Genomic DNA, 26,706 nt, shown 5'->3' on the forward strand with positions numbered 1-26,706 from the left:
TTGTTCTCCTGAGTCTGCCTTGATAAGATGCAGTAATATAATAAGAAGGAAACATACAAAAAGGTTTAAAGATACTTTAGGTTTCAATTATTTTTCTTTTGACAGTACACATGTCATTCAAAATCCAAGTCGGTGCCTTCCTTTGAAACTGCTCTCTGCTTCGTATACCCTCCGCAAGTACAGTAACAGAATCTTCAACACCTTTAAGGAAGAGCCATGTCCGAAACCTCCATCCGACGCAAGAGATTGCCATTAAGATTTCTGACAAAAGCAAACTGCGAACCTGAAGGACCTTGGACAGCAGGGGCGATCGCTGAACCATGTGGGGAAAACAACAAAGCCGGCACGCAAACGATGGCATCGGGGAAAAGATCGCTCTGCGGTGAAATATTCTCTTCCTCTCTACTGCTACTACACAGCTGCCCCCCGCCCCTAGGAAGCAATACACCCAGCTGCCACCCGTCAGAGCCCTTTTGTTATTCAGGCTGGATAGGAAAAGAACAAACCTGAGAGAATTTAGCGAGAATCACCAAGGTAAAGAGCATCCCCCCCCTCCGCACTGAAAGACCGGCACCCGCTGGCACCGCCTATTCCGAAAAGCGAAAACAAGAGACAGGGGATGGGGGGGAGGAGGATCCCTCGGACACCGTCTTTATTTCAGGAAACAGAGCCCAATTCCCACTCGGCTCAGGACCGCGACCCCGCACCCACCCTTAGCCCAGAGTAAACCCGGGACCCGTCGGACAGCTAACAGCGGCCGCCGGAGAGGTTGAGAACGACGACATTGGGTACCCCGCGAAGTCTCCCCACCGTACACTCAAGCCTCTACCCACCGTAGGAAAAAGCGCCCGGGGCCTCCGTCCGCTCCCCACCGAACCGACCGTCCGCAGCGGGGCCGTCAGCGCCCGGCCGCCATCTTCTTTTCGTGCCGCTGACAGGTCAGCCGCGCGTCACGTGACTGTGCCCTAGCGCGCCGGGCCGAGGTTCGGATAGCGGGGACGACGTACGGGTGCGCGAGCTACTGCGCACCATTTCCTGCTGTCAAGCTTTTTTTTCCATAAAAGGTGTGGTGCCCCGCCCCCGGCGCCTGCCTCTTGCACGGTCGCAGGCGCTAGTGGATGTAGCATCCAGAAAAGGGACAAGTATTTTCCCCAAACATTTATGGATTTACCACAAACTGAAAGGAAAAAAAAAAAAAAAGCGCTCATAGATGGAATTTGCAATTCTTTTCTTACATGTTTTTCCTTTTTTTTCTCTTTAGAAACTGTCTTTCCTCCTAAATGAGGCTTCTTTAGTCACTCCTTTCCTTCCTTCCTCTAGTCTTTCCCCTTTGCTATGCATTATTTCCCTCATCGCTTCACGCGCCCTGCCTGTCCTGCAGTTTGTCATGCTCCACCTACAATGGTTTTTTCAATAAAATCCTAAAAATTATTTATTCGAAAATGATATATACTAGATGAAGCCCACTCGGGTCCTCAAGAATCAGAAAGTGGTGGTGGGGGTGGGGGTGTTAAGCTATCCCCACTACATTTACAGGAGACATCTGTACTAGCTCTATTGTAGGAGTAGTAAACACTTTTCTTGTAACGGAGGGAAGCAGAAGTACATCAGGTCTTCCATTTGAATGATGCGCTGTCTAGTCAGACTACAATAGCATTAGGAAAAAAGAAGTACTCACGCTGCGAGTAGCTGAGTTATATTCATGAGAACCAGAAGGACAGTGTTCCTTACCTGGAAGGAATTAGTAACATTTATTAACTTTTAAAAACAATAAATATGTTAGTCTGGTTATCTCCCCGTTTTGCTGACTATTAAGAAAACCTCATGACAAACAAAATATTTTTTAAAAATTCACTATTTTAATACAGTTACAGGCCTGAAAGAGTAAAAGAAGATAACAGCAGGTATCCCGAAATTAGACTTGAGCGCCCAAATTGGACGTGCGTTCATGCACCTTCGCCGGCGGGGCTGCTGGAAGCCGCTTTCACCAACGGCTGCCCCCGGGAGGCAGGGGAGCTGCGGTGCATGCCTCGGGAGGAGGGGAGAGAGGACTGGGGCTGCTGGAAGCATGCAGTAAGTTTACTTTTGTTACAATTTCTATTTGCTTTAATAACATGTCGAGTAGATTTTCACCCTGCGCCTTGCTTCGGGAGGGGGGGGGGGGAGAGAGAGGACTGGCAATCCCCGATGCCCGAGCGTAGGAGAACCAGGCCCGAGTGTAGGAGAACCAGGCCACACCATGTTACTCGCTTGCTCCAACCCACCCACTTATTTGACCGGAGCCTGCTTATTGCTGTCACATTCCTCTAATGCCAGGGTCAGGGTAGGCGGTAAATTAGCGGGTTAAAGACGCGGCAAAACAGTTTGTTAAAAAGGCGATAATCGGGCCGCACGTTACTGTATTGGAGGGAATAGCTAATCTGATCGTTTACATATATACATGCCGCGGGCGGAAAGGGATACGCGTCGATTTAACGAAGCGGTAAGGATTGGTAAAAACGGATAGTGAATCGCGGGTTAGACTTACGCGGCCAAATTGTGGGTACAAAGCGGGTTAGAAACAGGGTAACCGCGGCCGCGCTTTACTGTATAGGCCTGTAAGTCTCGTCAGGCCAAAGAACTATCCTAAAGTCAGCCGACTAACATTGGGATATCCGGCTATATTCAATAGTGTAGCTGCACTACTGAATATACCTCCAGTCAGCCAGATAAGTTTATCCGGCTAACTTTGCTATCCGGACTGTGTCTGAATATGGACCTCTGCGTGTAATGACATCAACCTGTGTCTTTACCAGTGAAAGAACAGAACAAAAATGCCATGTGACCTAATATCGCACAACAGTAGAAGGAGATAGTTCCCATGAATACCACCCAGCCTAAGCAATCAGGGCAATGAATCAAAATATACAGTAACTATGACCAGACAAACCTGCTTATTATTGTAGCTATCCAAAAATCAATTTTGCAACAATTTCTCAGTGGACACTTGCATCGCAAAATTTATACACATACATACACACAACAGTAACCCCCTCCTGCGCTCCCCATGGGAGTGCAAATCCCAGTCACCTCCACTACCATCATTGATGTGTACCCAGACTTATTCCTGACAGAATCATCTCCTGTTGAAAAGAAAAATGATTACAGCATGCCATAAATCGAAGTAAGAGTAATGTATAGCCAAACCATATTATACTATAAACTACAGAAGCAATAGTAAGTATCTTGAGAAAACTAATGCTTGTTTATCCAATCTGACCAGGGGCGGATTGAGGGAAAATAGTGGCCCGGGGGATTTTTCTCCATACTGGCCCATGGGTACCCAATTACATATACAATATAATTTACATATATAATTTACATATATATGTACAAACCCCTATATTTCGGCATGGTCCTCCCGTATCAACACAGTACTATTTGCCAAAACTCAAAGAGTAATAACCCCACCTATGAAAAAGAATACCACAAATATTACACCAGAATCTAAAATATCAATACACCTCCTATCAGGAAAACAGAACAGGCCAAGCTACTACAGATCCCTACAGAGAAACCACATGCTAAAAGAATGCTTCAACTCAGTTTTTGCATGCAGAACACAAACTCTCACCAAATACAGAAAAAAAGCCACATAAAGTATAAATAGAAATATGAAGACAAAAACTAAATTGTAAAACGTATCATGCCAGACTCTATACAGTGCAACAACGGAAAAACAAAAATGTCACCATTCCTCATGAAACAATCAATAAAATCAAGATATATAAATCATGAATCATAATTATAAAATCATACAAATAAAATAATTTCAAAACAGCTGATGAATAGAATATCCAATAATTAAAGACTCAAGCAAATTTTGAAACCTTTACCAAACACCAATAAAATATTTCAAACAGCAGACACATCATATACTACCCAATAATTAAAATGGTAGTCAATCAAGAAAAATGAACTTAAAAAGCCACCTTTACTTACTCTCGCCAGCAGTTCTCCTACTCCTTTCCCTTGCAGGCCACACCAGAAGCAGCAGTAGCTGCTGAAGCTGTCCTCACGGTCCTCATCCTTAGGGACCACAACCAATCTCTTCTCTCTCTCACACACACACACACACACACACACACACCAGTCATACCCTCAAGACCAGTTTCTGTCTCTCACACACCAATCATCTCCCCAACCAGTGTCTCTCTCTCTCACACACACACACACATACCAGTCATCTCCCTGATCAGTCTCACACATACACACATCACCTCTCTGGCTAGTCTCTCTCAATCACACAATGCTCTCGCTCCCTCTTACACACAGGATTTCAATCACACACATGTTCTATCTCACTTACAAACAGGCTCAATCACACACATGCCCTCTCTCACAGCCACAAGCCAGCCAAAAACATGCTCCATCTCTCTTGCACACACACATTGGCACACAGAAGCACTCTCCCTGTCTCACATACACATTACACTCTCACAGAAGCACCTTGCTTTCAGACTTGCAGCATTTTTCACTTTTACTAAAAGTGAAAGTGATGATCCCAACCATTAAATAAGAAAACCACATTCCTATCAGAAGGCGAAATGACACCCTTCATTCAGGTTCTGTCCTCCCAAGGGACAGCCACCCACACTGTACAGCTTCTCTGGTTTTACGCTTTCAGGTAATAAAGCAAGTGTCTTTCTTCAAACTATCAATCATATGATTATTCATGTGGGAGATATGGAACCGAAAGACATCCTTAGTCAACTTCCCTTTTAAATGGGAAGATTCCAGTCTTAGTCATTTAAAAATATACATTTTCTAAAGGCTTAAAAAAAATAGCAAAACCATTTCAGATTGGAACTATTCTAGTCTTCATGCTTAAATTATGCTTTAAAAAAAACAAACCCCAAACCCCACCTGGCATCAGTATCTTAAATTTGTGATTTTGCTGAGATGAACATTTTAAATAGTTTAATTTTTTTTTTTTTGCTTTAGTATTTGTCTCTACCCACTTTTCTAAATTTTATTTTCCAGAAGAGGGATGCTTAAAATTTAGTAATTTCATCTTTCATCCAACTTTTCAAAAGTTGCGCTACCAGCACAAAAGTTAAGGTATATGTATTATCACATTTCATTTTTTTTTTAAACTGGCAGATTCCTCTCTCACATACATAACACACACACAGAAGCATCATTCCTTTCTCACATTTACACATACACACACATAGACACACACACACACACAAGCACCGTTCCTTTCTCACATACACACACAAGCACCCTTCCGCTCTAAGGCCCCCATCTGAACAGCTGGTCTCCGGCGGCGGTTAGCAGCACCGGTGTTCACTTCTTCGGCCCCCGCCGGCCTCGGTTTTAATTTCTTCGGCCCCCGCTGGCTTGTCTCTGGCGGGGGCTGGCTGGAAGGCGCTGAGGCTGGGCTGATGAAGAGCCACACGGTCGAGACCACGTGACCAGCTAGACCAGCCCACCGGGGGAAGCCCGATCCCTCGATAGGCCAATCCGCCCCTGAATCCGACCTGGAGTAGTTTTACTGATATCTCAAAGACGAGCGTTAATTGTGAAACCAGCTGAATGAAGATTTCAACCCCCAAAACTGAACAGAAACACTGTTCTTCCACTGGAGCCATGATCAGTCTCAGGAGGATATAAAGACAAGGAGTAGGCTAGACAGTATTTACACTTTCCACAACTATCCTCTGGCTTCTTCCTGCCACACGAAAGTCACGCCATAACTCATTGAAGGCAGCATACATTTGCTTGCAGATAATGCGGTCCTGCTTCCTTCTCGCAAGAAAAGGACTCAAGGCCCACATGTCATTGACCTCTTATTAAACTCACATCAATCCAGACATATTTTTCCTTTGCTGTCAATATGTCTGAACAATAAAGAAATAATCACTGCACCCTTCAAAATATTTGCATACAAGCCAGAAACAAGCAGCTAATTTCCCATCGTTTCAACCTAGCATGGGCAGGATTGTATTTGCTTCCACTTTAGAGGAATAATATGCCATATTTCCATTTTTCGCACTCTAAGTTTGGCAGGAGAAATCAGAGCAAATTTCACCACCTTGTTAAGCAGCGCTGTGCATATTGGCGCCATCTTCTTTCATAGCACCAGCACACGCGCCATATAATCACTGAACAGAAGTATTTTAGTGTCGTGGTATTCCAGCGAGCCTGCCTTGCAATTAGCCTTTTTTTTTTTGTGTGTCCAATTAAATATGTGAGACTCTACTGGCCGAGGCTTCCTCCCTGGATCTCTCTGCCCACCATCACACGATAGCTGCGCTCACAGCATGGCTTGCCTTCCAGCGTGTTCAGCCCCAGCTCCCTCGGCAGTCACTTCTCAATAAAGTCAGTTAAATCAGTATCTTTCACTGACTCTGGGAGGCTTGCAATTTGTATATTATTCCTGCTATTATGGTTTCCATAGTCTTTGAGCCAGTCAAGTAACTATGAATTCTGGCCTTGGAGATCACGTGGCTGCTGATCCACTTGCAGCGGCCAGTTTTCAGGGCTGATGTAACAAGGTGCACTGAAGCTGCCGCAGGTTATGCACGCGTTTTCCCGCGCAGAGCCATATACAGGTATGTAATAGGGGTTTAGTGCGCAAGAAAAAAAGCACATACAAGCATGCTTACAGACCCATGGTTTTTCTGCGCAAGTGCATGCTAATGGCATACAAAGGAGGCGATTATCTATTCATGGGCAATGCAGGAAGCCGCGCTAGCAGGGAGATCGGGTTAGAGCAGTTTTTTAGTGCCTGGGTCAGGGCAGGAGGTAAGTGAAAGCACCAGTGTGATACTTTTGCAAGTCAGCCAAGTAGCAGATGGAACAGGTAGAGAGAAGGCAGCTTCTCAATGAGACAGTCGCCTATCTGCATTTCACACTCTCATCGGTAGTTGGAGTCCAATCATGAAAGGGTTAGGTATTGCTCTACCCACCTTCACATCAACTTCTCGACCACTAATTTTTTCTTTTTTTTTTTTTTTTTAAAAGAAAGGCTTTCGCCCCAAGAATCAATCGCAAGCATTCACTCACTGATGGGTGTCCGCATGGGTTTTTGTGCGGATGTCTGTGCATGTTACTATATAGGACCATTAGCGCATGTTACTGTATGCATTATGGCACATATGTTTGGTGTGTGCGAATTTTATGCGTGTATCTAATTAGCATACATAGCTGTTATTACATCCCATGCTTCTGCTGATTTTTGTCTCGCGTGCCCAAAAATTCCACGCAGAAAAATCAGCATAGGTCTTATTACATTGGTCTCTCTCTGTGCTGATATTTGCTGCTCAGCCATTTCTAGCCACTTAGCACGATTGTTGATTCTTTCTTTGATTTTCTCCATTGAGGCTTGCAGCTTAATAAATCTTTCATCGCGACACACTTTTCAAAATTTGCCGAATTACATCTTCTGTAATAAGGGGCATATTTATAGCCATAGCATCTCCTGCCACCATGCTCATGTCCTTCGCTTTTAATTTTTCACGTGCAGCTTGAGAAATTTTATGTATAAATACTAATGAACAGATTATTATCTTAGTCACAATTATTTCTACCATGATGGTGGTTGCAATTTTAATTACAACTACAATTATTGTTGTTGAATCTTTATTGCCTCTGTTATCTCTTAGTTGTTGATGTTATTGCTTGGTTCACTTTCTTCCCTTTCTAAGTTTATTGTTCATATTTATCCTTTGTATCCCCCTCCCCTGTTCAATGCATTTTCCTCCTTGCTGTTACAATGTAAACCGATATGATGTTGCCACGAATATTGGTATAGAAAAGTTTATAAATAAATAAATAAAATAAATAAATAAATGACGGCAGAAAAAGACCAAATGGTCCATCCAGTCTGCCCAGCAAGCTTCTTATGGTAGTAACTGCCACCACATGCAGGTTACCCCCATGTTTCTCTTAAGGGTAGCAACTGCCATTCCGAGCAATTATTCCCAAGCTTTATGATAACCCATTAAAAAGTTTACTGCTAGCTACATTTTTAATGGGTGATGAGCCTTCTTGAAAATTCAGACAGTGCTGATGTATTTTGCTAATGGATTTGCCTCAGAAGCAGTCCTGTGCTTTTTCACTTATGACCGTGTATCAGTACCCCAGACTGTAAAATTCTAGGCCCTTGGTTGTTGTCTGAATCCAACTCCCCTTTCCCCCTGCCATCGAAGCGGAGAGCAATGTTGCAGTTGCATCAAAAGCATCAAGGCTTTTTGGTTTAGGGTAGTAACCACCGCACCAGCAAGTTACACCCATGCACCCTTTTCTTCATTTCCATTCTCTAGCCTTTAGGGATCCACAGTGTTTATCCCATGCCACTTTGAAATCTTTCACGGTTTTCTTCTTCACCACCTTCTCCGGAAGGGCATTCTAAGCATCCACCACCCTCTCCATGAAGAAATATTTTCTGATGTTAGTTCTGAGTCGTCCCCTCTGGAGTTTCATTTTGTGACCCCTAGGTTCTACTGATTTCTTTCCAACAGAAAAGGTTTGAAGTTCATGCATCATTAAAATATTTCAGGTATCTGTTGCGACCGTCGCTGCTCGACGCCCTCACTCCGCCCTCTTTACCTCTGTGGCGATTCCCTCCAGGTCTGATGGACGGCTGGCTGCCACAGCGTCTCCAAGCCGTCTCCCTCCGCATCCCTGGACCGGCTCGACGTTGCAGATCCGCCATGTTGCCTGAAGACTTAGGGCGCGCGCTCTGATTGAAGTACCAGCAAGAGCGCGAACCTCAGGGGTGTCCCCCTGAGATGACGTCATTTGCTTCCAATATTTAAAGGTCTCTATTATCGCTAACTAACTGAGTTAGCAAGGATTCGCTAAGGACTCGCTTTGGCTATCCAAGCTACTCTGCCTCCTCGGACTTACCAGAGGTACCCGCTCCTCGGGGGCCTCGCTCTTTTTCTTTACTTTCAGATTACAGATAGGAACCGGTACTCGCTCCTCGAGGGCCCATGTTCCTGGACACTCTGAAGATTCTCTACTGCCTGGAAGCTATCACTGCTACAAATAATTGTGAGTTACCATCGCTCTCTCAGAGCTTTCCCTGGAACCAGGTACTCGCTCCTTGAGGGCCTAAACCTTTCCAGCTCCTGAGCTTCCTTGAGACCTTACGTGAGTTTTGTCATCTAGTTCTGTTCATGAATTCTGCCTGCTCACTTTCTACAGTTTCTCAACAGCTCAGCCATCCTGGATCACTGTTCCAGTACCTGAGGGACTACAGCCCTGCCGGGCATATCAGCTCACTACTGCCACCTCTGGTGGTTTCAAAAACCTGTTTAATAAATGTGTGTCTGTCTCCATACTCAAGCCTAGCCTGTGGTCCCTCTCGGGATATCCTCCCGGGGGCGTGGTCATCTGCCACCGGCCCAGGGATCCACCCACTACTATATCAGAATTACAGATTGTTACTCCCACCTCTACACAGAGATCTTCTAACAAGATTGCTAACGCCTCCCTTCTTCAAGAGCCCGCAACACAGATTCATAACAGACTGCTATCTCCGCAGTCTAACTAACATCAGATTCCTAACAGATTCTTACTCCTATCTGATTGTTCCGCCCATCAGGCATCAGATCTACAACAGATTGCTACTCCAGCAACTCGTAGCTTCAGATCAATAACAGTATCTGAAGATCTGTATCATATCTCCCCTGTACCTCCTCTCCTCTCCTCCAGGGTGTCCATATTTATATCTTTCACCCTCTCCTCATAAATATTCTGATACTTACCCCACACCATTTTGATCACCCTTCTCTGGACCACCTCCATCCAGTCTCTATCATTTTTGAAATACAGGCTCCAGAACTGAACAAAGTACTCCAGGTGAGGCCTCAAAAGAACCTGTACAAGGGCATTATCATCTTTTTCTTACTGGTTATTTCTATTTCTATGTAGCCCAGCATTCTTCTGGCTTTAGCTATCGCCTTGTCACATTGCTTTGCCGCTTTCAGATTGCCAGACACTATCACCCCAAGATCCCTCTCTTGGTCCGTGCACATCAGTCTTTCACCCTGTATCACATACAGCTCTTTTGGATTACCTCACCCCAGATGCATGGCTTTGCACTTCTTGGCACTGAATCCTAGCTGTCAAATCTTCAAAAACTCTTCAAGCTTTGTTAAACCACTTTTAATTCTCTCTACTCCTTCAGGAGAGTCCATTCTGTTGCACCACTCCTATTTCCAGGGATCTATTGAACAGGTCTTTCTGCAGACCTGCCAGGACATCTCTGAGCTCATATCCATCATCCCGAAGACCAGAACCAGATTTTTTGCACCACTCTTAGTAGACTCAAATACTGGCTAAGGTAGCTGCGTTCTTTAGCAATACAGAGGAGAATAAGGTGGACTCTGTGGGGACTGCTGCCGGAGCTCAAACCCTTATCACCGATTAGCCAGCAACCATAACCAGAAGTCACTTCTGTCCTCTCAGTGTCCTTATAAAAGCCACAGCCTCCAAAACTGTACACAGCATGGGCAGCAGAATGCCTTTTTGATTGGGGAGGCAAGCCAAGCTCCACCACAACTCCGTCCCCAACTTTGCCGCAAGGTCTGCCCATGTTTCCACTGCAAGTTTGTAAATATTAATGTCATTCTATCTTGCATATATTCTTTGCATAAATCATGGAGTATAATTCAGGGGTGGCCAACTCTGGTTCTTGAGAGCCACAAACAGGCTAGGTTTTCGAGATATCCACAATGAATATGCATGAGATTGATTTGCATGCACTGCCTCCATTGTATGCAAATCTCATGCATACAATGGAGGCAGTGCATGCAGGGACTGGCCACCCCTCGTAGAATTATTAATTCCCAGACCAATGAAATGCTTGCTGCACTGAGAGGAGAGGATCACCTTGCTGGTGGCTGAAAGGAATCGGTAAGTATTTGCTTGGCAAATTTTCTTTTTTAAAAGTATTGGGTCGAAGTTAACTATTTGGGAATATTATTTAGTGTGTTTGTGCTTTTAATAGTCCATAAGGCAGCAAATAAACAGAAGTTAGACTGTATTTTTAAATAGTCAGTCAGCAAGGCAGCTAATAAGCAGTAGTTAGGGTGTTTATTTTTAATAGTGTGTAAGGCAGCTAATAAGCAGAAGTTAGAGTGTTTGTATGTTAAAACCAAAAACAAAAATAGCCAGAAGCTAGAAATAAGCTAGGAGCAGGGTATACCTAAGTAAAAAGGTTGACAAGTTCAGTTCAGTTACTCACCTTGGAAAGGTGTTAAGGTAAGAACATAAGAACATGCCATACTAGGTCAGACCAAGGGTCCATCAAGCCCAGCATCCTGTTTCCAACAGTGGCCAATCCAGGCCATAAGAACCTGGCAAGTACCCAAAAACTAAGTCTATTCCATGTTACTGTTGCTAGTAAAGCAGTGGCTATTTTCTAAGTCAACATAATTAATAGCAGGTAATGGACTTCTCCTCCAAGAACCTATCCAATCCTTTTTTAAACACAGCTATACTAACTGCCCTAACCACATCCTCTGGCAACAAATTCCAAAGTTTAATTGTGCGTTGAGTGAAAAAGAACTTTCTCCGATTAGTTTTAAATATGCCACACGCTAACTTCATGGAGTGCCCCCTAGTCTATTATCCGAAAGAGTAAATAACTGATTCACATCTACCTGTTCTAGACCTCTCGTGATTTTAAACACCTCTATCATACCCCCCCTCAGCCGTCTCTTCTCCAAGCTGAAAAGTCCTAACCTCTTTAGTCTTTCCTCATTGGGGAGCTGTTCCATTCCCCTTATCATTTTGGTCGCCCTTCTCTGTACCTTCTCCATCGCAATTATATCTTTTTTGAGATGCGGTGACCAGAATTGTACACAGCATTCAAGGTGCAGTCTCACAATGGAGCGATATAAAGGCATTATGACATTTTCCGTTTTATTCACCATTTCCTTTCTAATAATTCCCAACATTCTGTTTGCTTTTTTGATTGCCGCAGCACACTGAACTGATGATTTCAATGTGTTATCCACTATATCGCCTAGATCTCTTTCTTGGGTGGTAGCACCTAATATGGAACCTAACATTGTGTAACTATAGCATGGGTTATTTTTCCCTATATGCATCACTTTGCACTTATCCACATTAAATTTCATCTGCCATTTGGATGCTCAATTTTCCAGTCTCACAAGGTCTTCCTGCAATTTAACACAATCTGATTGTGATTTAACTCTCTGAACAATTTTGTATCATTTGCAAATTTGATTACCTCAGTCGTCGTATTTCTTTCCAGATCATTTATAAATATATTGAAAAGTATGGGTCCCAATACAGATCCCTGAGGCACTCCACTGCCCACAATCCTTCTACTGAGAAAATTGTCCATTTAATCCTACTCTCTGTTTCCTGTCTTTTAGCTAGTTTATAATCCACGAAAGGACATTGCCACCTATCCCATGAGTTGTTACTTTTCCTAGAAGCCTCTCATGAGGAATTTTGTCAAACGCCTTCTGAAAATCCAAGTACACTACACATCTACCGGTTCTCCTTTATCCACATGTTTATTAACTCCTTAAAAAAAGTGAAGCAGATTTGTGAGGCAAGACTTGCCTTGAGTAAAGCCATTCTGACTTTGTTCCATTAAACCATGTCTTTCTATATGTTCTGTGATTTTGATGTTTAGAACACTTTCCACTATTTTTCCTGGCACTGAAGTCAGGCTAACCGGTCTGTAGTTTCCTGGATTGCCCCTGGAGCCCTTTTTAAATATTGGGGTTACATTAGCTTTCCTCCAGTCTTCAGGTACAATGGATGATTTTAATGATAGGTTACACATTTTTTACTAATAGGTCTGAAATTTCATTTTTTAGTTCCTTCAGAAATCTGGTGTGTATACCATCTGGTCCAGGAGATTTATTACTCTTCAGTTTGTCAATCAGGCCTACCACATCTTCTAGGTTTACCATGATTTGGGGTTCAGTCCATCTGAATCATTACCCATGAAATCCTTCTCCAGTACGGGTACCTCCCCAACATCCTCTTCAGTAAACACCAAAGCAAAGAAATCATTTAATTTTTCCATCATGGCCTTATCTTATCTAAGTGCCCCTTTAACCCCTCGATCATCTAATGGTCCAACTGAGTCCCTCACAAGATTTCTGCTTCAAATATATTTTTTTTTTATTTATGCATTTTAAATTACAATAGGCAATAATTCATTACAGACATTCAGAAATTAGTAAGTTGAAAAACTTTAAGCAACATTAATTCTGCATGTATTAATCTAAGGAAAATCCTCTAGGAGTATGATAAGGAACATAAGCAGTTAAAGGTAATAAGTGAAAACATTAAAACAACTGAAAATTAAGGTTGCACCTTCTAATTTACTCTGCCTCTTTTTCCAGAACTAAAGACTTGTGGGTTAGTGAATCCAAATACACTCTTAATTGTGACACTTCATAAAAAGTATATCTCTGATTTAGGCGAAATATCTCGCATCTACAAGGGAATTTTATAATCATTTTCCCCCCTAAATTCTCTACATCAGTTTTACAAGCAAGGAGTTGCTTCCTCCTTAACTGTGTTTGTCTTGAGAAATCGGGGTATATCCAAATAGGTGCCCCGTGGAATTTCTCTGATCTTTTCCTCATGTATATGCGAAATACAGCGTCCCTATCAGCTGCAAAAACAAATGAGACATGTAGTGTCGACCTGGTATTAATTATAGTTTCTGTGGAATCTTCTATAATTTCTGACAAGTTTAATTGTGGTTCTGATGATTTACCATCTACAGTCAAATCATTCTCTTTTGATGTAACATAATAAATTTTTGATATTGGGGGAAGAGATTTGAATGGCATCTGTAAAATAATACTGAGATATTCTTTAAACATATCTATAGGTTGTATTAAGTCATGTCTTGGAAAATTCAAGACCCTTAAATTTAAATTCTTCAGAGTATTTTCAATAGCCTCGAGTCCTTTATCGTAAAGAATCTCTGTTTTTTTAAATCTCTGATAACACAATTCCAACTTATTTAGTCTTCCATCAGTTACATGTTGTTCTTTATCCAGTTTTGATATTCCAGCCTCAATTTTGTTAGAACGTTGGTTAGATGACTCAGTTATTTTAGTCAAATTTACAATTGCAGATTCAAGCGATTTTATAGCTGTCCAGATAGAGTCCATAGTAATCTCTTCTGGTTTTGACACTATCAATGCGTCACCTTTCAGGGTACTAAGATCCTCTTTAGCCTGGTTTCCTTCTCCCATCTCATCTTTAGAAGAATCAATAACCAAAAAATCAGTAGAAAGTATTTGAGGTGGAGGAGGAGTATCTGGGGCTCCGGGACTCAAAGATGCCTCGGCCAGAGGGTTCGGCATCCGCTCTATGCCAGACCCCTCAATGGCCTGATTCACCGGATCTTTATTAAGTGCTGGTGAGAAGAAAGTTGGGATCAGTGGTTGTGAAGGCTCAGATGTGGGAGACGATGTAATTGTCTCCCTAATCTTTGCCTTCCTCTTAGTATGAGGCATAGTGTATAGGTAGTTCCAATATTTCCCAACTGATCCAATATCTTCCTTCACACACCTTAAAATTGCATACTCCTAGGGGAGAGATTGGAGGCTTTGGAGCGACAAGAATTTAAAAGAGGAAATATATATTACTCACAGTTCTTGAATCCCAAACTCCAAGCACAACTGAATTAAGGAAATAAATCCATTAAAACTTCAACAAAGCCACTCCGGCAGCGTCGATGCGCCGCAGGGGGCTGGCTTTTATACCTCAGCCAGTCGCCCCTGGATGACTTCAGCAACCCAGGAAGTCCTTGGATGGTAATCAGCTGTGAGTGAGTCGGGGGAGGGGGCCGGGCCTTCCACCTCACCCCTTCATCGAGCAGCAGCAGAATAGGTAAAATGAAAAAGGAAATGTCTCCTTCGCTCCTCCAGCTCAAAGCTGTAACACAGGGGGCTGGCTTTTATACCTCAGCCAGTTGCCCCTGGATGACATCAGCACACCAGGAAGTCCTCGGATGGTGATCAGCTGTGAGTGAGTCGGGGGAGGGGGCCGGGCTTCCACCTCACCCCTTCATTGAGCAGCAGCAGAATAGGTAAAATGAAAAAGGAAATGTCTCCTTTGCTCCTCCGGCTCAAAGCTGTAACACAGGGGGCTGGCTTTTATACCTCAGCCAGTCACCCCTGGATGACATCAGCACACCAGGAAGTCCTCAGATGATAATCAGCTGTGAGTGAGTCGGGGGAGGGGGCCGGGCTTCCACCTCACCCCTTCATCGAGCAGCAGCAGAATAGGTAAAATGAAAAAGGAAATGTCTCCTTCGCTCCTCCAGCTCAAAGCTGTAACACAGGGGGCTGGCTTTTATACCTCAGCCAGTTGCCCCTGGATGACATCAGCACACCAGGAAGTCCTCGGATGGTGATCAGCTGTGAGTGAGTCGGGGGAGGGGGCCGGGCTTCCACCTCACCCCTTCATTGAGCAGCAGCAGAATAGGTAAAATGAAAAAGGAAATGTCTCCTTCGCTCCTCCGGCTCCTCGGATATATTTTTAAAAGTTTTTACTGTGAGCTTTTGTCTCTACGGCCAACTTCTTTTCAAATTCTCTCTTAGCCTGTCTTATCAATGTCTTACATTTAACTTGCCAATGCTTATGCATTATCCTATTTTTTTCTGTTGGATCCTTCTTCCAATTTTTGAATGAAGATCTTTTGTCTAAAATAGCTTCTTTCACCTTCCCTTTAAACCATGCCGGTAATCATTTTTCCTTCTTTCCACCTTTTTAATGTGTGGAATACATCTGGATTGTGCTTCTAGGATGGTATTTTTTTTTAACAATGACCACGCCTCTTGCACACTTTTTACCTTTGTAGCTGCTCCTTTCAGTTTTTTTCTAACAATTTTTCTCATTTTATCAAAGTTTCCCTTTTGAAAGTTTAGCACTAGAGCCGTGGATTAGCTTACTGTCCCCCTTCCAGTCATGAATTCAAATTTGATCATATTATGATCACAATTGCCAAGCGGCCCTACCACCATTACCTCTCTCACCAAATCCTGTGCTCCATTGAGAATTAGATCTAAAATTGCTCCCTCTCTTGTCGGTTCCTGAACCAATTGCTTCATAAAACTGCCATTTATTCCATCCAGGAACTTTATCTCTCTAGCATGTCCCTATGATAGATGTTGCCCAGGTAGAGAGTCCATCAAGATAGGGGGAGAGAACATTGCACCAATCTCATTTTTGGGTGAGTTTTCTCTCTCCGTAGATCATCAAATCTTCACAAGACAGCACTGTTCTGTTCGTACGTCTCACGTTGAATGTCAAAGTGGCCTCTAATCCTCTACATTAATACGTAAACCTCACCTCGAGTTACTAGGTGGGCCTCCCATAGGGATACAAATACCTATCTAGGGAGAGGGCATTATGGCTAGTATCTGTCTCTCTCTCTCTCTCTCCTGGAGCTTCAAACCTACAAAACAGGCCTTTCAGGAGACATCACGAAATGAGCTAACACCTTACCGCCCTGTAACGCAAGCTATCGCACGGCTTAACCCTACTGAAAAAGGTGTAGCTAAAATCGGCATTAAGTCTGTGCGATAGGACTTCGCAAGCTGGTAAACCCAGCCCACTCCTGCCCCTAACTCCTCCTCTTTTTCATATTTGCATCGCACCATATGATATGGTGCAATCACATTCGGTAAGGGCTTATTGCATACGTTAACGGGGCTTTTCACATGCCTTAAGCCCTTAACGCATGCGGAAATGCCTTAGTGCATTTTGATAAATGACCCCCTCAGTTTGTTAGCAAACGAAGGGCAGGCTAAATACCAGGATGTGATGACATCACTCGGAGGGGACGCCCCCGAGGTTCCCACCATGACGAGGATAAAAATATGTGTGGCGTGCGCGCGACCCTAGGAGGCCCTCAGGAAAATCATGGTGAACACCGTCGCCGTTGCCAATCCGGGGACACTGGAGAGAGCGGCATGAAGATGCGGCAGCAGCATCTTCCCAAGGCTTGAGGAGAGAGAAGGAAAAAAGGTGAGGCACAGAGGTCGAAGCCGTCTGAAACCGATGGATGCAACAGAAAGACTAGGGGCACTCCATGAAGTTAGCAGGTGGCACATTTAAAACTAATCAGAGAAAGTTCTTTTTCACTCAACACACAATTAAACTCTGGAATTTGTTGCCAGAGGATGTGGTTAGTGCAGTTAGTATAGCTGTGTTTAAAAAAGGATTGGATAAGTTCTTGGAAGAGAAGTCCATTACCTGCTATTTATTAAGTTGACTTAGAAAATAGCCATTGCTATTACTAGCAACAGTAGCATGGAATAGACTTAGTTTTTGGGTACTTGCCAGGTTCTTATGGCCTGGATTGGCCACTGTTAGAACATTCCCACAGCCCTCTAACAATGGGGGAAAGTAGGATATTTTCTCCTACACGTCACCACAGAAAATAATTCTGGTGTCTGTCTGGTAACAGAACCAATAAAAACTCTTAACTGTTTTACTATTTTCCCCAAAACAATAACATATTTAATGTCTTCTTTTTTAAAATATCAATCACACAAACACCCACTTACACCAACCGTGTATTCCAGTACACAACTCTGTAAACAACTATATAATCCCAACCAATGTACTGGTATATGCTATAAAGCACCCTATCACCGACAAAACTTTTGTTAGACCCTCTAGTCTCGAGTAGGCATTAATAAATCCGACTCGATTATGGTAAGGGGTCTCATTACTTTAATTGTAAATCACATATATATTTTGTTTTTGGTCCATCCCGAGAGGTACATCGATCTTGCCCTTACAGAGGCAGGGCTCGTACACGCCCTCCAGACTGGGAAACTTCCCGCACAAGACCACCAGATTGGAAAGGCCCGGTGACCAGAGCGCAACAGCGCAATCAACAGAGGTTCTAGATTTGGATTCCACTGCCGTTATTAATATTTCCCAGGTTTCGTTGTCACAAGACATGGTTAGAGCACTAGAGAAGGGGCTATCATTTGTCCCGTCAACCAAATATGACTCGTTTCAGACACATGTAGATTTACATCGGTTCTTTAGACGACTACAATTGAGATTATTTTTTTGTGATGCTAATATGACTTCTGGGTATGGTTCGATTATCACTCCTAAATCTACGTGGCTGCCACCAGGGCCTGTTGATCCCATCATTGCGACATTTATTCAATTGGTACTTAAAGATTTGGCTGTGTTAGAAGATCGCCAAGGGATTAACAAAGTTTTTTCCTCATATGATTGCAGTCATGCCCAAGAACGTGTCTTAAGACAGCTTTCTGATAATCACAATGTGGTAATAAAACCTGCCGATAAAGGCGGGGCTATTGTGATTCAAGACACTGATGCATATGTGGTGGAAATACATCGCCAATTGGGCGACTCCAACTATTATCAAGTATTGACAGAAGACCCGACTGAATCCCTCCGAGATACTATTGAAGTATTAGTGGAAAAAGGTATTGGAAGAGAGTTTTTGACTGCTAGGGAAGCCCGGGCTTTGAAGGTTTAACATCCTATACATCCTGTTTTATATACTCTACCTAAAATTCTTAAGAACATTGAGGACCCACTGGGTTGCCCGATTGTGGCTGGACATGGTTCTATTTTAGAGCCACTGTCCAATTTCATGGATTTCTTTCTTAAGCCAGCTGTACTAGGATCCACATCTTTTTTACAGGATACGTCCCACATGCTTCGGCTACTTCAGGAGCTTCCACCATTGCCTGAGGGATGTTGGTTGGTAACCTTAGACATCACCTCCTTATACACCAACATCCCTCAACATGAAGCATTTGTTTTGGTACAGAACATCTTGCAGGGCCGCCCGCGACCACATAGAGTACCTACTGGTTTTCTATTGGAATTTTTGAGGCTGGTATTATTCAAGAATTACTTTAGTTTTGATGGCACCTTTTATTTACAAGTGCAAGGAGTGGCGATGGGGGCTACTGTTGCCCCGGACATTGCGAATTTGTATGTCGCCCATTTTGAGGACAGATATTTGTTTGCTTCAGATTGGTTTAATGATATACTTTTATGGCGGCGCTACATTGATGATGTGTTTTTCATTTGGACAGCATCTTGTGATGCATTACAGCGGTTTTTACAATGGTTGAATTCACAAGATTCACATCTACAGTTTACAGCTCATTATGACCAATATTCCGTTGCATTTTTAGATATCTTGATTATCAAAGATGGGTGTTCAGTCAAAATTACACTATATAGAAAAGAAACTGATCGCAATCATTATTTGCGTTATTCAAGTTACCATCCCCAAAGGCTAAAAAATGGTCTTCCCATTTCTCAATTCCTGCGGTTGCGAAGAATCTGTTCGTCCTTGGAGGATTTCAAGTTTCAAGCTCTTTCTCTCTCTAGGAGATTTGCCCAGAAGGGATATCCGTATGGCGTGATCAGGAAGGCATACAAGCGGGCCCTTTTTGCAAATAGGAATTTATTGTTACAGTATCAGCAACGCCCGTATAACCAGGATCTTACGTGTACATTAAAATTTTCCTGGCGGACTCGGATCCAAGATGGTGGAAAGGTAAGACGTGTGTGAGCGTCTCTCTCCAAAATTTCCTTACCGTTGTTTGATGCCGCATTCGGGCCGCAAGAAGAGAGCGAGGGAGCGGCTAGCTCTAGAGCCCCCCTCGACTCATGCGGTCCTAGGACCTATGGACGCTCACATTCGTCGGGGAGCTGAAACCCCCGGCATGAGCTCGCTGGCTGAGTCTCGGAGGGAAGAAGTGTCCGAGGGCATCCCAGAGCAATTTTATCCATCTTCGCCGGAGGATAGACGCCCACCCGGGAACCCCGCTGAAAGACACGCTGGTCTGCGTCGAGAGGAACCAGAGGTACAGGGTATAGGTGCCTCAGGGGAATCCTCTCTGGAGCCCACGCTGACGGAGGTCAGCCTTTCTACGTTAATACATCCGGGTCCTGGGACGGGAGGAATGCCAGAAGCTGAGCCGCAGCAAGCAGGGAGTGGAGAGACGCCAGAGCGACCATCACGAGAATTAAGAGGAGGAATATCATCATTGAACGAAGGGGAAAGTGCTGAAAATGCGGCCCAAGTATGTCAGCTGGTAAGACCACAAAATTTTACGCTACAAACGATATGGGAAGCGATAAAAGACACTAATAATAACATTCAGAGACAGATTCTTTCAACAGTTAAAGCAGTTGAAAATTTAGAAACCAGAATGCTAACTGTTGAAAAAGACCTTGGGGAAAATATGAAAAAGGTGCAATCAATGGAAGTAAAAACGGACAGTTTAAATAATCTTCAAAGCAACTTAATTAAAGAAAATCAGATTCTACAACAAAAAGTGGAAAATTTGGATAACCAGATACGTGCTAGACATTTGAGATGTATTAATTTTCCTAAATTACCATATATGAATGCTAAAGATCTTTGGAGGAAATATATGTTAGAAAATTTAAAGATCACTGAGGAGACTTTGCCAATAATATCTAAGGCTTTTTATATACCCTCAAAAAGAATTATTGAAAGTAATTTGGACAATTTCCAGATATTAGCCCCAAGGGAAACAACACCAACTATGAATATTTCAGAGCTGCTGGAGCAGTCGGAAGAAAACACAGTGATTCCATCTACACTTATAGTGGTCTTCTTATTACAATCAGACAGAGAATGGGTGTTCAAAAAGTACTTTTCTCATCGTCATGAAAATTTTTTGGGCATTAAAGTTCAGATATTCCCTGACCTCGCGAGAACGACGCAGAAGCGTCGTCAACAATTTCTTTTGTTAAAATCACAAGTGTTAGAATTGGGAGGGATGTTAATGCTTAAGTTTCCATGCAAGTGCTTGGTTAAATTTCAAGGGAATTCGTTTCTGTTTTTTCTCCCCTCGCAACTAACATCCTTTATTTCTAGTAGAAGGGACCCCTTGGTGTCCTCCTCCCCTGTGAGTTGATGTATACTTCTAAAGGCAATTTAAAAGGTCTATAAAATAAAATGTGACTCCCCTATAGTTGATTTTTTTGTTTAAATATATTTCCTTAAGGTTGTGAAATCTTGGATCCAATTTTGTGGGCTAAAAGATTTATACTTCACTGTTTTTCAAAATAAATAGGTTACAATGTGTATTACTTTATTGTTAAATAGATATATATTCTTTGATTATTGTAATTTAGGAATCGATTAACTATGTCTGAATTTTAATGAGTGAAGTATATATATTTCAAACTCAAGTAATGCTTGAATTAAATTTGTAAAACTGAATAAAGAATAAATTAAAAAAAAAAAAAAATTTCCTGGCATGTGAATGAAGTTGTCAATATCATAAGTACCCATTGGAAGGTTTTATCTTTACATCAAGTATTTCAATCAGGCCCCAGGTTTGCCAATTTTAGAGGCCAAAATATTCGAGATCGAATTGTACATTCTAATTTCTTGTCCACTGAGAGGGAAATGTCCTCCGGTGGGCATCAGACCTGTGGTACTTGTGATATGTGCGCTTTAGCCTTGACGGGGGAACAATGGCAGGGGTTGTGATACGCCAGGAAAAGCTTACTACGTGCGATTCTATGGGTGTAGTCTATGTAATACAATGCCCATGCAATTTGGTATATGTTGGTCGTACTAAGAGAAAGATCCGCACTAGACTCATCGAACATAGGAGCTGCATCAGGACTTTGAAAATCACGGCTCCTCTTGTGCAACATTGTATTAAAGAACACCATCAGTTTACAGATTTACGCTGGTCCATTTTGGAGCAGGTATATCAGAATTCAAGAGGGGGCGATATACAATCAGTGTTGAATCGCTGGGAGCATTTTTGGATTTTCTCTCTTAACACCCTTGATCCTCATGGGTTAAATGAGAGGATCAACTGGTATTCTTTGATCTGATGAGCGTGAAGTGTTCCTATTTTTGTTTCCTGTTTTTTGAGATTAATTACATGTGATACATTCTAGTGACCGTAAGGGACTATTGAAGTATTTTGATTGGATGAATTGAAAAGGGGACCTGATGGAGAACTTGTCTGTTTGCTGTTTATATATGCACCGTAGCCTGTATAGCCTCAAGAGGACGTGATGGAGGACTTGCTATCTGTTCCGCGATGAGGAGTGGAGCTAAGGGTGAACCACTGACTGCCGCTGGGTGTCCGGAAGAGGAGTATAAAAGGTTCCGGGTTGTCACCATTTGCTAAACAATGCGGGTTTAAATATAGCCCGTTTGCAGAAAAGGATTTGCACTGAATCAGCCGCTTTCTTTGATGGAATTTTTCATGCAGTGGATAGACATTCTTCGTTGAATTGGACTCGACAACTACAGCCGTTCCCCTGAAGCAGGACTTCGGTCCGAAACATAGCTATGTCGGGACTCTCGGGACCTTTTCATCGTTGTTAAGTATTCTCAATTGCAAAATATTAGCCATTTGTTCTACTGGCTGGGAGATTTGTCTCATCAATTTTGGTGCTGAGACTGTTTTTAAGGAAGATTTGAAAATTTGAAAACAAAAGCAAAATATATATGTGATTTACAATTAAAGTAATGAGACCCCTTATCATAATCGAGTCGGATTTATTAATGCCTACTCGAGACTAGAGGGTCTAACAAAAGTTTTGTCGGTGATAGGGTGCTTTATAGCATATACCAGTACATTGGTTGGGATTATATAGTTCTTTTTTTAAATAACACCCCAAAATTACAACTAGTAAAGATTTAAAAATCTCCCACTTTCCATACCTGGGATCTTTTGATGACCAATCATTCTGAGAATGTTATGGATTGGGGGGTGGGTGGTCACTAAAACTTTATCCTGTCTCTCTCTCACACTCACACATTCATTCTCTATAACGTGCCCCCAATATGCTCTCTCACATACACACAGGCAGGCACTCACCCATATACACGCATGTAGGCACTCACACACAAGCAGGCAGATATACACATAAGCAGGCAGGCACTCGCAAACACACTTGTAGTAGAAAAGGAAGGCATTCTCACACATACACAGGCAGTCACTCACACACACACACACGCATGCAGTCACATATAGGCAGGCACCCTCTCACATATGCAACTCCGTAGGCAGCAGGCAGGCAGGCATTCTCAGACACAGACACACATGCACGCAGACAGGCCAGAGCCTCATTTTTAGCCGCCACTGGATGGGCTGCTTTTTCTGTTGCCACTGGATGGGCTCCATGGCTGCCTAGGCTGCTGCTTCTGGTGCTGCAGGATGGGTTCTGTGGCAGCCTGGGCTTCTTCTTTGGCTGCCTCAGAACAGACTTTGCAGCGGCACAACTGGACCTGTTTGCGAAGGAGTAAGGCCTCGCCACACGATTGCTTCCTCATCCTCAGCTGTCGGTGCCGGATGACATCATTCAGGGTACCGGCAGCCGAGGAGGAGGAAGCGACCAGAAGTCCTGCAAGGCTGCAATCTTCTGATTTGTTAGGATCAGGCAGGGAGAGTGAATGGATCGTAGCAACACCGGGGGAGGGGGGGGGGGATTACTCCTTCCATTGCCGGTGGAAAGTTTTGAGGGGCCATGGCCTCTGCAGCCCCCCCCCCTCCCCTCACCACCACCATTCCAATGCTTATAGTACACAGAACTTAAGGTATAGTTTCAGTAGTGACCTATACAAGAGCATCATTAGCTCTTTTTTTTTTCCTGCTGAAACCTTTACTTATTCAACTAAACCTACTGTTAGCTTTTCCTGTTGCAGACAAGATGATAAATAGAGGCATGTTAGCTTGGTTCTGAAATATGCCTATAAAAATATAAAACAAAAAAAGCTCAGTAATACTGCTGTTACACAGAATTAAAACAGCTCATGTCCTCTGGAAAACTGAGATCCCAGGTTTGCCGAGGCCAAGGTTCATTGTCATGTATTGATTTTATGGTGAGGTGTACTGAACAGCGATCCCTGTGTTCACAGCTCTGTGCTCTAGCCTATTGCCAGCCTATAAGGAGGTTATGCACTTTAAATAACCGGAACACCTTAAAAGGCCAGGACCAGGCATCTAGATGGATCCACCTTAAAACCCAGCCAGAGTTGGAAGTCACTTCCTCTTGGGAAGGGGAGGAAATACCCAGGCCCAGGGAGGAACACAAAGGCCTAGGATGGGAACAGGAAACACCAGACAATAGGCAGACTTTCAGGCTGATACCGTAAAGTGTGCTCAGCTGAACGCACTGCTTAACTCACTATTGGATGTGCATTTTTGACATGCGTCCAGTACCCCTTATACAGTAAGGGGTTTAGCGCATCAAAAACACGTGTCTATCCCTCCCCTCCCCAAACTAATAGCGCCCATCACATGCAAATGCATATTGATGAAGCTATTAGTCATTCGCCTGGGATATCGAAAAAATAAATGTGCAGCCGATCCGCATATTTTACGCTGAAAAAGTGTACAGAAAAGCAGAAAAATACTGCTTTTCTGTAATCCTCCAACTTAATATCGTAGCAATATTAAGTCAAAGGAACCAAAAGGTAAAAAAAAAAAAAAAAGATTTAAAAAAATGTAAAAAATTAAAAAATTAAAAAAAATGTACCGGCGGGTCAGGTTAGGAAAACAGTCGCTCCTAAAATTGTGTCCATTTTCCAAATCCGCTGACAGCCATCTCTCCTGGGCCTAGGAGGTGCTAGGGGCATAGAATCATCTCTAGCACTTCCTTTTAGTGCAACCCCTCATTGGCATTGTGTATTGCGCACCCAGGACAGCAGGCTGTGCATGCGTTCTGAGAGTGGGCTCTGAAACAGACCCACTTTTTTTTAGCGCATCCATACTGTATCGGCCTATGCATATCTGAATACACTTGCTTTTTGAGACAGAAACTGCCGAAGTAAGCAAGCTATGATTGCATTTTCTTTTGGTTAATAATAAGAGTATTTTACAGAACATTTTTCTGTGAACCTCTTTCTAACCCATAACTGATTCTAACAACACTAGCATGTCCAGATGGTCTTACAAGTATTTAGTACAATTTAGTCATATGATCTTCTTGGAATATGAATGACAAAATTAGAAAAGTGCAATCAAACGATTACAGATTTCTAACTTGGGAAACAGAAATAAAACAGCAGCGAAAGGATTTACTAATCTTACATGGGGTTTCAACACTCTAGAGTATTGTGGAAAATTTATGGTTGTTACCAATGAATTATGTAGCCCATCTGGAAAACATCTGCTGAGCTCAAAGGTTTTGCAAAAAGTGCTAAATAGATAGAAGAGATCCAGAGACAGTCTCATTTTTTCACAGATACCAGGTGGGGCTTGAAATCCCACAGTCACCAGTTCTTCCATACTGCAGATTTATTTTGGGTGCGCACAAAAAGTTCAGAAAGAGAAAACAGTGGTCATGAGATGTGAAAGGAACACATTATTCAAACACATTTGTTATGTTTTCTGAACAGCAAAGTTCACTTTTGAAGATGCCAGGATACTACATGTAATATATTACTCCACAATACCCCACCCACTATCTAATAAATTTTAATGTGGGACGAGGTAGGTTTCATACACAATCTGTTGCATGCCTCCACGGCCTTGCAACAGCAATTTTTAAATTGTAATCATGAATCTACCTCCTTCCCACTGTCAATGGAAAATTTTATTAAATGTTTTTTAGTGAACTTTTCTTAATACATTTTTGTAAAATCAGTTATATTTCTAAAGCAACTTTTGATGTCACTGGCTTAACACTCAGCACTGTTTCTGCTTCTTACAGACTTTAGTTGTTTCACTATTCGACTGTATACGCCACTTCAATTTCTAATTCTCTTTAAATATCCCTTATCATGAAAACAAGGATCTACAGCATGATGGCAAATGGATTCTGATTTTCAATGATTACTTGGCCAGGGTGGCGGCGAAAAGATGCAAAATGGCGCCATTTTGTGAGTATCTTATCAAAAAGAAGGTGCGATTCTCTGTCTTTCCCTGCTGTTCTACGCTTCTCTTGGGATGGACAATCTAAAAAGTGTGAGATGGCAGATGCGGCTAAGTGGTTCCTGGACCTCAAAGATCCTTCATGTTTGGATGGATAAATCGCAGCAACATTTTTGGGGGGCTTTTTCCAGGAGGATCTTGTACTGAGCCCTAAAAATGGATGAGCCTAAACAATAGTCGACATCATCTTTGGTTTTGGAATTTCCACTCCGTTATACAGCTGGAAGGACATCTTTGGAGGCCACTGACAATATTTTTTCGGCTAACATTTTGTTTCAAGCAGGGGTGTCCTGATGGCGGACCTTTTGTTTTACAAGACTCAGTTCAACGCTTTTGCAATATGTTGAGGATACGACGGAGGGCCTTTTCATGACTTTGCTGAGTGTGCCTATGCAAGACTCTGGGAATTTTGTTCCAGCTTTGTCAATTGCAGGGCTTTTGCCCCTACTAGAACCTTTCGGTGTTATGCATTTATTTCATGACCCCTGCTTGCTCGTATGCTCTTAATTCGTAGTAAGCCTACCGTTTTGTTTGCGATTGCAAGTTTTATGTTTATGTCTGTCTAATTTAATTTGTTACTATTTCATTTATATGTCGTGAGGGTACGATGGGCAGGCTTTTGGGGGTGGCGCCCAAATGCATCGGTTGAATGGGGTCTGAGTGCAGAGTAAGTGGGGTGAATGCTAGTGTGAGAGGTGTGAAAGATGGGAGGTTGAAAGCCTTTTGCAGAAGGCTTTGGTAAACT

At 42.8% G+C, this 26,706-nt stretch overlaps 1 protein-coding gene and 1 long non-coding RNA gene across 9 annotated transcripts in view; one reads left to right on the top strand and one right to left on the bottom strand.

The window, feature by feature from the left end:
* Positions 1 to 939, bottom strand: part of KIDINS220 (kinase D interacting substrate 220) — a 376,999-nt gene extending 376,060 nt beyond the window's left edge. For 6 of the 7 annotated variants that reach the window (XM_029595825.1, XM_029595823.1, XM_029595820.1 and 3 more), the window contains exon 1: positions 834 to 939. The gene's annotated coding sequence lies outside the window, so the exon portion shown is untranslated. The remainder of the gene's footprint in view (positions 1 to 833) is intronic. The other variant, XM_029595821.1, reaches the window with a different exon arrangement.
* Positions 339 to 26,706, top strand: LOC115088000. 2 transcript variants are annotated; one of them, XR_003855687.1, is made up of 3 exons: positions 339 to 534; positions 1,869 to 2,073; positions 25,741 to 26,706. It is a non-coding gene; the product is annotated as an uncharacterized LOC115088000 (long non-coding RNA). The 2 variants fall into 2 exon arrangements; XR_003855688.1 differs by lacking the exon at positions 339 to 534 and adding an exon at positions 938 to 1,064.

The sequence above is a fragment of the Rhinatrema bivittatum genome, chromosome 3 (assembly GCF_901001135.1).
Source record: "Rhinatrema bivittatum chromosome 3, aRhiBiv1.1, whole genome shotgun sequence".
Taxonomy (NCBI): Eukaryota; Metazoa; Chordata; class Amphibia; order Gymnophiona; family Rhinatrematidae; genus Rhinatrema; species Rhinatrema bivittatum.